This window comes from Triticum dicoccoides, chromosome 7B (assembly GCF_002162155.2).
Source record: "Triticum dicoccoides isolate Atlit2015 ecotype Zavitan chromosome 7B, WEW_v2.0, whole genome shotgun sequence".
Taxonomy (NCBI): Eukaryota; Viridiplantae; Streptophyta; class Magnoliopsida; order Poales; family Poaceae; genus Triticum; species Triticum dicoccoides.
The window spans coordinates 142,170,652-142,176,586 of NC_041393.1; positions in this window are offsets into that span (position 1 = coordinate 142,170,652).

Consider the following 5,935-nt stretch of genomic DNA (forward strand, 5'->3'; position numbering starts at 1 on the left):
CAATTTTTGGCCGTTTCTAGTCGATCACCTAAACTTAATGTTGTAAACTTCAATTTGATCAAGTTCAAAGTAGGTTCAACCGAAAGTAGCATGCATTCAAACATAAACATAGATAGTTTTGCATAATCAAACATAAAACATAAATTTAAACTAAGCTAAACTACTTTCGGTCAAAGTAGAGGTCGAGCCAATCCTTCCTCGTCAGGTACGGTGTGCCACGAGCGGGGTCCGGGCCGGTGCCGTCATCATCGTTGGGGAAGGCACTCCTCCACTCGTCAACATCGATCTCCTCGTCCTTGCCGCCCACCTGGACGCCCTCTGTGCCGCCGTCCTCGCTGCCTTCAACCTCGTCATCGGAGGAGAGTGCGATAACCTCGCCACCCTCCGTGCCGGCAAAGATCGCCCGCTCCGCCTCCATGAGCTTCGGGTGCTGCCGGCGGAGCTCTTGCATGTAGGCCTCGTCGGCGGCCTCGGCCTCGAGGCGCTCCCATGCCTCGCGGTCCTCCCATGCCATGGCCAATCTCACCACCCCTGGCTCCGACGAAACGAGGTGGACCGGACGTGTGCTGAAGGGGAAATTGAGCCTAGCCGTCGTGCCGTGGTAGAGGACCTGCCAGCGGTCGTACTCCATGGCCGCGAGCTCGGCAATGTGAAAGCTACCGAGCCACCAATGGGTGTGGGTCTCCTGATCTATAATCTCGGCGACCCACATCCCCCACCGCCACTGCCGGACCCCGAGGTAGGACCTTGTCAATTTTCGGGTCCGAGGGAGGATGGAGAAGTCCTCAAACCGACGTAGGGGCGCGACGGCGGGCGGATCGGGGGACTGGCAACGGCGGATCGATAAAGAGCATGCGAAGGACGATGGGGACACCTCGGCGGACACCTCACCGGCATCGGGTGAAGAGGCCGCGATAAACCTCTCTTGGGCCATTGTCTCCTCGAGCTCCCCAGCACACAGGCAAAGGTTGAGGATGGAGGCGGCGGCGATGGTGGTGACCTACCAATGGTTACGGGGGTGGTGTGTGTCGGTGGCACAGGTTTTGTGGAGTGTGTGGTGTGTGTGGAGGGGGGTTAAGGTGGTGTTTGAGGAAATACCGCGGCAACTGAAAATTTCACTAGGCGAGAGTAACAATGCGGGGGCTATAGAAAATTTGGATCAATAGCGAGCAGATATTTTTGAGATTGCGAGGGATGCAGAGGCGGGAGTATTTGGGGAGCGAGCTAGTGTGCTTGACACACCGGCTGTGGACTGAAGCCGACGCACCTTCTCGCATAAGCCATAGGCATTCTATACACCGACGGTGCTCTAGGATACTTTGTACTGCATCTCACACGGTTGGTGATAATAAACTGTGTGGTATCTACTTGATTTTTCATTTTGATTTGAATTACATAATGGGGTCACAGCGGCAGACAGTGTTTGAATTGCTAGACCTTTTATCTACAGTGAACATGCAACTATATGTGTGTCGTAAAAAAATTGGAATTATTCAGGGTTCATTTGGAAATTTTATACATTAAATTGGTTTTCCAGCAATTTCAGGTGCATAATTCAAAATCAAAGCACATGCTCTAGTCCATAAAAATGGGTTGCAAAATCAAATGTTTGTCCTTGGTTGCAAACTTAGGTCACATGCAAGAAATGAGAATGAATGTCAAACACCTTGACATTGTCGCTCAGCCGCTAACATCGAGATACATGGTTTTAAAATTCTAGTAAATAAAATACTTGGCTGAAATTCATGAAACTTGACATGATATCATGGAACGGCATTGACATATCGTGGTAAAAATATTTTACCATTTGGGGCAGGTTTGGGTATAAGCTTCTCGCAAACTGGAGCTTCTCTCACAACAAGCCAGATGGTTTCAGTAGGGAACCTAACACCTTGGGGGACAAACGATATATGTTGCCTCTTCTTACTTTCTAATTTTTTTCTCGGGTCAGCATATAACAACACGAGTGTTGTGTCATTTTTTGGGAGTTTTCGGGGTTCGCTTGGACATTGTTATACATTAACTGAGTTTTCTATGCATTCATGTGCATAATTCAAATTTGAACTACATGCACATGCTCCAGTGCATATAAAGTGGTTCGGAATGGAATGTGTGTCCTTGGTTACATGCTTAAGTCCCATGCAAGAAATGAGAATGAATATCAAACACCTTGCCACCATCGCTCGACCACTAACATTGAGATACTTGGTTTTTAAATTCTAGTAAATCGAAAACACGTCTGAAATTTATGAACCTTGACATGCTAGCATGGAACGGCATCAACATGCAGTGGTAAAAATATTTTCCCATTTGGGGCAGGTTGGGGTATATAAGCTTCTCATAAACCAGAGCTTCTCACAACAAGCCTCATGGTTACGATAGGGAACGTTTCACCTTTCTGGACAAAATGATATCCGTTGCCTCTTCTTGATTTCAATTCTTTTTCTAGTGACAACATAGAACAACATGAGTGTTGTGTTAAATTTTGGAATTTATCGGGGTTTGTTTGGACATTTTTATGCATTAATTGACCTTTCAATGCATTTATGTGCATGATTCAAATTTGAACTACATGCACATGCTCTAATGCATATAAATTGGTTGAAAATTCAAATCTGTGTCCTTGGTTGCATGCTTACGTCCCATGCAAGAAATAGGAATGAATGTCAAACACCCTGCCATCGTCACTCGGCCGCAAACATTGAGATACCTAGTTTTTGAATTCTAGTAGATCCAAAACTCATCTGAAATTCCTGAAACCTGGCATGCTATCATGGAATGGCACCCAACATGCCATGGTAAATTTTTAGTCCCATTTGGGGCATGTTTGGGTATAAGCTTCTCACAAACCAGAGCTTCTCACAACAAGCCTGGTGATTTTGGTAGGGAACATTTCACCTTTCTGGACAAAACAATAGTCGTTGCCTCTTCTTGATTTCAATTTTTTCTCTAGTGTCAACATAGAACAACATGAGTGTTGTGTTAAATTTTGGAATTTTTCGGAGTTCGTTAGCACATTTCTTATGCATTAATTGAGTTTTCAATGCATTTATGTGCATAATTCAAATTTGAACTACATGCACATGCTCTAATACATACAAATTGGTTGAAAATTCAAATATGTGTCCTTGGTTGCATGCTTAGGTCACATGCAAGAAATGGGAATGAATGTCAAACCCCCTGCCACCGTCACTCGGCTGCAAACATTGAGATACCTGGTTTTTAAATTCTAGCAAATCCAAAACTCATCTGAAATTCATGAAACCTGGCATGCTATCATGGAATGGCACCCGCCATGCCGTCGTAATTTTTTTGTCCCATTTGGGGCAGTTTTGGGTATAAGCTTCTCACAAACCAGAGCTTCTCACAACAATCTTGATGGTTTTGGTAGGGAACGTGCCACCTTTGGGGACGAAACGATACCCATTACTTGTTATTGCTTTCAAAAAATTCTAGTGTCAACATGGAACAACAGGAGTGTTGTGTTAAATTTTGGGATTTTTCAGGGTTCATTTGGACATTTTTATATATTAACTGAGTTTTCTAGGCATTTTATGTGCATAATTCAAATTTGAACTACATGCACATGCTCTAGTGCATATAAATTGGTTGGAAAATCAAATATGTGTCCTTGGGTGCATGCTTAGGTCCCATGCAAGAAATGGGAATGAATTTCAAACACTAGGGCACTATTGACTGACGGCAAAATGTTGAGATACTTTGTTTTTAAATTCTAGAAAATCCAAAACTTGTCTGAAATTCATAAAACTTGGCATGCTATCATGGAATGGCACCCGACATGTTGTGGTAATTTTCATGTCCATTTTGAGAGAAGGTGCACTTGAATAACAGTCAACAAAGGCATTTTGAAACAACTAGCTGCCACTCTAACATCACAAACATTTTAGATAGAACACCCGTATGTAGACTGACAGCTTCCCCAGTAAGCCAAGAGAAAATGTGTTGAGCAGGATTTGTGCAGCTCTTCATCGCAAATGTTTTAGATAGAACACATGTATGCAAAGTGAGAGTTGTGGTCTTCTGCAGTAAGCCAAGGGAAAATTCGTTGTACGGGATTTGTGCATCTCTTCAACGCAAACGGTTCAGATTGAATAAGGTATGCAAAGCGAGACTTCGGCGCTAAGCCAAAAGAAAATCTGGCAAGCAACATTTCTACCTCCCTTCAACGCAAACAGTTTTTTCAGATGACCCGTGTGCAACAATGTATAGGCAATTTGGTAAGATTTGGATCTGTCATATTGGGTATATTGCCATTTGTCAAACTGGAAAGATTGACATTTGTTGATCTAGTAACATTGTCATTTGTCAATCCTTGTAACACTGTGATTTGTCAAAATATGCAGGTAAAAATTACTAGCACTATCTAATTTTTGCAACTAAAATTCAGTAATTAAGCATAGATTTCATTAGATTAAGCAGTCGTGCTAAATTTATACAAACAGTTCAACTGCTATATGCATATATATATATGGTCGCTCGCCGTTAGGCGCCGCGGCGCGCTCTGCTCGCGTCCATTGGCGCTCGCGGGTTGTGGACAGCTTTTCCTTGCGTGTTCAACTGCTATATGCATATATATGGTTGCTCGCTGTTGAGGCGACCGCGGAACGCTCTGCTCGCGTCCCTCCGCATGCGCTCTGCCAGCGGTTGGGCCTGCGCATGATCACGTTGGGGGGGCATATGCATGCGGTTGCACCGCGCGCGCTGCCACGCGATGCAGTTACGTGCGGCACGACGGAGTTACGTGCTGTGAATTTGAACTGCCATCAGGGCGTGCCGATCGACATTCCAGGCCGTCCGACCTCCCCTTTAATTCCCGCAGCCATTATAACCTTAGTCTCTTCAACCTTTCGATCACGCCCCACAACACAACAAGCACACCCATGACGACATATAGAGAGAGGGTGTCTAGCGGCTGTAAGGGCATATTTATTCCCAATATGTTTTTGGTGATTGATGACAATGCTTGTGCGGACTAATCGTGTGCGTTTAGTTCTTTCAGAGATTCATCCATTGGCACGAGACGATTTCCTCCCCTCGGTGTTGTAATTCAAGACGGTGTAGCTCCTTCATTTCGTTGCTGGTGGACTAGTTTCGTAGGAGTCACCGTACTATCAAGAGGGGATCCGTTTTGGTAAGACTTGGGTGGAATCACACGTACACATCATTATCACACCCGTCGTCTTTCCTTCCGCATCTCTGGAGCTGCCGTTTTCCCCTTACTATGCTCTGCTCTGCCCTAGCGGTAGTACCGCGTCCACAGCGGTAGTACCGCCGAAACTCCACAGCGGTAGTACCGCTCTCAGAGCGGTAGTACCGCTTGGGTGTTTCGGCCGTAGTACCGCTGTGCGTCTGGGCTACTTCCGCCTCGATTTTCGAACGAATTTTTCGTGTCGGGTTTTGCGGCACTAAGGGAGGTAGTAGGGGCGGTAGTACCGCTCTAAGCGGTAGTACCGCCCTTCCCTAGCGGTAGTACCGCCCTCGTGTCAGGGCCCTGGGCAGCGCGGCAGTACCGCTGGGTCGAAGCGGTAGTACCGCCCGGAGCGGTAGTACCGCTCTTCCCTAGCAGTAGTACCGCCCTGGGGTCAGGGCCCCAGGCAGCGCGGCAGTACCGCTGGGTCGAGCGGTAGTACCGCCCGGAGCGGTAGTACCGCCCTTCCCTAGTGGTAGTAGCGCTCTGTGCGGGGCTGGTGAGTGGGATAACGGTTGGATTGTTCTTCCCACTATATAAAGGGGTCTTCTTCCCCAAAGTTGACCTACCTCTTTCCCCCAAAGCTCCATTGTTGCTCCAAGCTCCATTTTCGCCTGATCTCTCGCCCTAGCCAATCAAACTTGTTGATTTGCTCGGGATTGGTTAAGAAGGCCCAGATCTACACTTCCACCAAGAGAAATTTGATTCCCCCCACTTATCCCTAGC